We start from the raw sequence: 6,695 nt of genomic DNA, 5'->3' as shown, positions 1-6,695 counted from the left end.
TTTAAAAAAATTAAAAGTAAAACAAGAACTTAAGGATTAGAAAATGAAGAGAGGGCAGGGAGAAAAGCTAGGAAACATGAAGGGGCAAAGCCATACATCTATATGTACAAGATGGGTAAGGGGACAATCCTGAGAATCTGTGGCATGTTTTTGAATCTAGCAGTTAATTGATAGGCTTCTCACCCTGACTAACTATATATGCTGATATCTGTGAACTAAGCAACTGCACTGAAGATAGCAATGTGTAATACTAGGGTCATACTTGGAATGCCTGTCATTCTGATCTTCTAAATACGTGCTGCTTGTCATGACATACCGATTACTCTCATATTGTCTCTCAAGTAATTGTTTGTTTAAAGAAAAGGGAAATAAATGAAAACAAGAGACAGGAAAAAAAATGTCACAGGCCTGTCCTGCTACAATACTGTATATGGTTAGATTTCTAAATTTCTATATAAAAATATATAATTGTTTATTCCTATTTTTTAAAATATTTTTTTATTTTTAAAATTTTTTTCTTCATATTCTATAGGGACTTAAAATTTAACATATCAATACTTGATGGAAAATATCTGTTCCATGTTATGCCTAAGATGTTTGATATTCAGACAAATAATGAGATTAAGCTCAACTGTCTATGTTGTAGGATAATAATGATAAGCTTCTCTTCTGGAGGTAAACAACCTAGGTTTGCAGACCAAAAATTAGAGAAAAAGAAGGGCTACAAGGACAGCCAACATTTTGGCCCTAGCCTTTCAATGTCAGTGAGGACTCAGGACATAAGAGAACCTGTACTGTACCATCATGTAACTCAGCTGTGTCCCAAATTTTCTGATTAAGGAGATTATGGGGCCACAGAGGAAAGTGATCCATGATGTAGAGTGTGCCTAAGGAGAGTCTCATGAGAGAAAACATTTTCTGAGGCTTTCACAGAGAGCACATTGGTCAAGCAATGGCCGTGACTCATCCACATGGCTGACACTGAGAAAAGATCTACAAACTGCGGTACAAGGTTTCAGGTTAAATCCTGAGGGGATTTGACTGACCTTCTCAGGTACAAAAGTTACATTTCTTGTTATATAGGTCTTGCTTTATCTTGGTCTTAACCATCCAGCAGAAAAGTATAAAAATGAAGTATAAAAAGCAAAGCCATATTAATATGCTGAGCTGTAAAAGGCTCAAGCCAACAACTTCTGACATTGCCAGTCTTATGGAAAGCCCACTACTATTATGGACTACTGTACTACATTGGAATATTTTGCTGAATTCACTCACCTGCAATATTTAAATAACAATGGAATACCCTTCTCTGACAAAACTAAACAAAAACATGGATACAAATGATGGACTATTTTGTATCTGCCTAGTTAAAATAGTTACAATAGATATACAGCTACTTTCTCTTAATTCAATGAATAGAAAAATTTGTTCTAATAATGTTTGTGGACAGGATATCATTCCTGCATCTTGTACTATGAATAACCACTAAGAAGACAATAATATGCAATGTATTCATTATTTGTAGTAAATTATGCACAGTTTACAAGCTTTTTTTTTTTGGTGGAATCAGGGATTGAACTCAGGCCCTCTCCTTTGCCAGGCAAGTGCTTATTCCACTGAGCCATCTCCCCAGCCCCCAACAATGTATTAATTATTAAAACTGTGCTAGTAATCGGTTTTGAAACTGTCTCATTTCTGTTCGTTTCTCAATACAACTATTAAAAATTTTATTGTATTTAAAAATTAAAAAAAAGAAAATGGAAAGTTATCCCATGCTTTGGGGCAGGACTAACAAATACAATGAAAATGGCCATATTCCAAAACTGTTCTACAGATATAATGCAATCCTGATCAAAATTCCAAAATTTGGAAGCAGAAGAGACTTAGAATAGCAAATGCTATTCTGGGCAATAAAGACAAGGCAAGGGGCATCACAATCCCCAACATGAAATTATATTATAAAGCTATTGTGATAAAACAGCATGGTGCTAGCAATATAAAAGATCCAAACATGCATGGAACAGATTAGAGATTAAAAAATGACTCCAGACATATTCAACTTTGTTTCCTTTAAGAAATGTGGAGAAGACATTCACTGGAAGAAAGCCCATTTTAATAAGTGGTGCTGAAAAAACTGGCTCTGCAAATGCCAAAGATTAAAACTGGGCTCATATCTTGCACCATGCACTGAAGTAAATTCGAGATGGATCAAAGATCTAAATACTAAAACAGAATAAATCTACTGAAAGATAACATAGGTAAAACTCTTGAAGACATTGGTATAGGCAATGACTTTGAATAAATACCTGATGGCACAGGAACTACACAGAGTCAACAACTCAGATCTCATTTTGTTAAAATCTTTGGCACAGTAAGAGAAACCACCAACATAGTGAAGAGACAACTCACAATATCGGAAAAGATGTTTACCAGCTATTCCTCAGACGAAGAATTACCATTGAGAACATAGAAAGAAGTAAAAATATCAGGCCCCCAAATTTAAAGACCCAATACAAAAACGGACATCTGAAAGGAACACACACTTTTCAGATAAAGAAATACAAATAGCAAATAAGTACATGAGAAATATTCAACAGTATTGGTCAGAGTTACAAATAAAAACAATACCGAGATAGAATCGCACCCCAGCAAGAATGCCTATCATCAAGAAATCAACCAACGACAAATGCTGGAGAGCCTGTAGGGAAGAAGGAACACTTCTCCATGATTGGTGGGAGTGCAGAGTGCTGCAATCTCTGTGGAAATCATCATGAAGGTTACTAAACAAACTAAGATTAGAGGTCTTATTTGACCCAGCTATTCTCCTGGGTATTTTCCTGGGAGAATTAAAAATGTTGTACCACAGTGACATGTGTGCACCCATGTTTATAGCAACACAATTTGTAATAGCTAGACCTTGGAAACAACTCAAATTTCCTTGCACTGAGGAATGGATAAAAAAAAAGATGCTGCCTTTTTATACAGTGGAGTACTACTGATCCATAAAAAAGGACAAAATGTAGACTTTTATGGGATGCAACTCTAGACTGTAATTATAAGTGAAATAACCCAGATGCACATGTGCAAACATCATTTTGTGTCCTTAGTGTGAGAATCTAAAAGAGTAAATAGTATCCAAAATGTACAATAAATACTGTAAAATAATAGGAAGAATCTGTTCTAAAGGAAAGAGAAAATGTGATGGGAAAAAGGAGAAAAGAAAAAGCTAAAAAAGTATATAATATACTTTTACAAACAAGGTAGTTAAGATAGTTATACTAATTTCTACTAATTCCTCTTAGTTCATTGAAAGAAATTTTGTGCTAATATATTTTGGACAATTAAATGCCTATATCTTATAATCCGAGTAACTAATTTATTTATTTTATATTTTTTGTTGTTGTATATACATCACATTTATTTTATATAACAGAACACAGAATGAACTGACCTGTTCATTCTCTCTCAAGTTTTGTGTGAAGCACAGAGTGGTCTAATCTCAACTGAACTGAACAGATCATTCCCACATACTGTAGAAACATTAAAAATAATCCAGTAATTTCCCCTCCTGTTCATCAGGGAAGTGTCCCTTGGTCCTTGTGTTCACAGACCCCATCTCAAGGCCAATGCCACAATTCCAACGGACTGTATGCTGTTCAGCATGACTCAATTACACTTCTCCAATTAAAAAAAGGTTTAAAATGATGTGGAAATAATCTTCTGTCCTAGGCAACTGTCTGTGGAAGAGATGGCACAAGAGTGTTTCCATTACTATCTTGTGCTGAGGAGGTTTTTACCTGAGGTTGAGTCTCTCCTGCTGAGCTTTCTCCTTTCTGCTCAGCTCATGTTTGCTTGAGGCTGGGAGAGTGGAGAGAGGCCTGAAGCAAAGGAAGCTGGGGATGCTGGAGTGTGGGTCTCCTCCTGCTGTGTTTTTTCCCATTTACTTGTGTAATGGTACCTGGAATCTTAAATAGCTTTGGGCCTGGGCTAGGACTAGATTTCCCAAGTAACTAATTTAAAGATAACAATATGCCTTGCATTAATCATTGTTACCCTCCTATTATCTTGTTTTGAAATTGTGTTTTTCTGTTTAAAATAAAAATATTGTCTTGCTGAAAAGTTGTTTAAAATTCTACCTTGTGATGTGTATCTCTTCCATGCACGATGAGTAACTTCTTAAGTAAGTCATCTTTCTGTGAAATTGAGTAATCTTGTATTGTTCAAAGGCAAATGAAGTTACAGTTTGGATAGACATAAGTCAAGACAATCTGTGCTTGTGTTTTTATGTACTAACATGCAAAGTTCACTTTGATTTACTGTGAGGTTTTGTGAAAGCATGGACGTAGGTGCTGCGACATGCCCCCCAGCTACCTGAGGAAAGAGCTCCCATCTCCTGCTTCCCTGTGTTGCAAAAGCTCCTTAAACGCCTTTGGTGGAGTCCAAACGTCTGGGATGTGTTGAATAGCGCAGGGTTTTTCACCCTGCCTAATGGGTTACATTAGTTGTAGTTTCTTGTCTTACAGAGCGATAAGCAGCGTCCTTCAAAGAGCTTCAGTGTGAGACAAGTGTTTCGGGTGGGGGAGACTACTTCCCTTTCTTTAGACAATCAAAGTTTAAATAGCTACTTTCCATTCTCAATACACCCTTTCTTTGCCATTCTGAAGACTGAAGTCAAGGTTTGGGCCACACAGCAGATTATCTATTTGTCTGTGTCTCCAATTCCTATGTTTACAAATTCAACCAAGCTTAGATCAAAAACATGGAAAACAACTTCATGTGTAATGAACATGTATAGACCTGTTTTCTTGTTACGTCTCCATAAACAATGTAACAAAGCAATGATGTGAATATGAGTTGCATCATGCTGAGTACAATAGGTAATATTTACAGTGTGAGAGAGACGAATGTATGCTCTGTGCAAAGGCTATTTTATATAAAGAAAGTAAGCATCCTCAGGTTTTGGTGTCCTGAGAGAGCAGACTTGAAACCTGCTCTGAAATAGAACCAAAAGAAGACTGGATACACATTAGATACATGTACAAATACATACATGTATTTATGTAAAATTTGGGTGTTAGTGTGTAAGTATATATGTATTTCATATATACATACATTTTTAATTATTGACCAGGGTGATCCATTGCAATTTGAATTTTTATTTTTGGACAAAGATGTGTTTTATTCTACCTGCGATGAATTTTTTTTTCAATCTAGATTTGAAAAAAAAAATTCTTTCAGAAAGTGCTTTGAAAAAGTGAATACAAAAAATGAATATATTGTTTTTAAAATGAAAAATGCAGTATCCAGAACATAACTTGAACATGTGCTCAGTAGAATGTCCAAAGGGCCCAAATGCAAGGGAGGCAAGTACATGACCCCAGAGGTCTGTAGGGCAAGTCCCGCTGGCAGTGAGGAGAGCTGGCATGCAGCCCTGGGCTGCAGGAGCCGCCGTCACTGTTCCCTGTAAGCACTGAGATTATAGATCCCAGTGCCAAGTCATCGTTGTTGGTTTTTTTTTTTTTTTTTTTTTTTTTTTTACATACAAGGCAGTGGGTGTTGACCTGAGTTGATCTGTCTTTTCATTTGCCTTCAGTAGAGCCCTGAGTGGGTGAGGGAATAGGGAAGTCACGGTGGGGGCAGTTGCAAAGGCAGTTGATTCTTCAACTCGGGCAACCCTGGCGGAGTGGATGAGGTGGAGCTGGCCTTCCTGGAATTGTTGGGCTGATTTTCCTGTTGTGTTTCACTGTCGACGCGCTCACAGACACACAGGACCGCTTCAGCACTGCCTGCCACCCACCATCTGGTCTCGGTGGCCTGTCTGTCATTTCGTGGGTTCCCATCCTCTGCCTACAGCGATGTTTCTTCAAAAAGAACTAGTGTGCAGTCCATTGGTGGGTATCTGGGGGGGTCTGTTTATTAGGATCTGGTGAGGTGTTCAAAGGACTCTTAAGGACCAGTGTACTGGTTTCTATTTTTAACCCGTTTATTTGGTCTTTCAGGAATGACTTGTACCTCTGCGACTGCCCAGGGGGCTCTTTCACTACTTGAGACAGGGCAGGACAGGGCAGTTGTTCCTCCAGGAGTCAGGATTGCTCTTTTGCATTTTCCACTTGTGTCTTTTGCTTGTCTGCTTGGATAAATGAACCTCCAGAAGGAGCATTTCAGTATTCTGTTAAGGAAATTCGGAAGACTGGATTTCAATTAAAATAACCAGTCTGTGTGACCCAGCTCCCATTTCCCCTCAGCTTTGGTCATTAAGGACTTCATATCCTCACAGCCATCTGCCATGTTTTGAAGTGATTCTTTTCAGGAATGTTCATTCATTATTAATCAGGTTGCGTGGTCAGGCGAGTTATGTGATTATTTTGAAGAGTATCCTAGAGATCCAGTTACTAAAATGAGCATGTTATAGGCAGATGAGGAAGTATAGAAAAACGTTTGGTGAACAGTTTAACCTAATTTGTAGGAATTCTACCAGGTGGGTGTTTGGTGAGATTAAAAGTCTTCTCTGGGTTTCCTGTCAGGTATCAGCCAAAATGATTTTAATTGCAGCCCTCTTTAGAATAAAGAGGAGATGACAAGTCATTCCAAATATTTATGTATGAATTAATTGTGGTAAAACCTGAGGCTAGGATCAATGCATATCTGCCTCTCTCTCTCTCTCTCTCTCTCTCTCTCTCTCTCTCTCTCTCTCT

The 6,695-nt window shown here is 37.6% G+C and overlaps 1 protein-coding gene across 4 annotated transcripts in view; it reads left to right on the top strand.

Annotated features, from left to right (window-relative positions):
• Mid1 (midline 1) overlaps positions 1-6,695 on the top strand; it is a 393,633-nt gene that overhangs the window by 252,150 nt on the left and 134,788 nt on the right. Inside the window, exon 1 of one of the 4 annotated variants that reach the window (XM_004635030.2) lies at positions 5,784-5,891. The exons of the other annotated variants lie outside the window; for them this stretch is intronic. The gene's annotated coding sequence lies outside the window, so the exon portion shown is untranslated. Of the gene's footprint in view, positions 1-5,783; positions 5,892-6,695 lie in introns of those variants that run through there. 4 annotated transcript variants of the gene reach the window in all.

Source organism: Octodon degus, unplaced genomic scaffold, assembly GCF_000260255.1.
Source record: "Octodon degus isolate 3935 unplaced genomic scaffold, OctDeg1.0 scaffold00069, whole genome shotgun sequence".
Taxonomy (NCBI): Eukaryota; Metazoa; Chordata; class Mammalia; order Rodentia; family Octodontidae; genus Octodon; species Octodon degus.
Note: the sequence above shows the minus strand (reverse complement) of the source record. Positions and strands in the feature narration are given on the sequence as shown.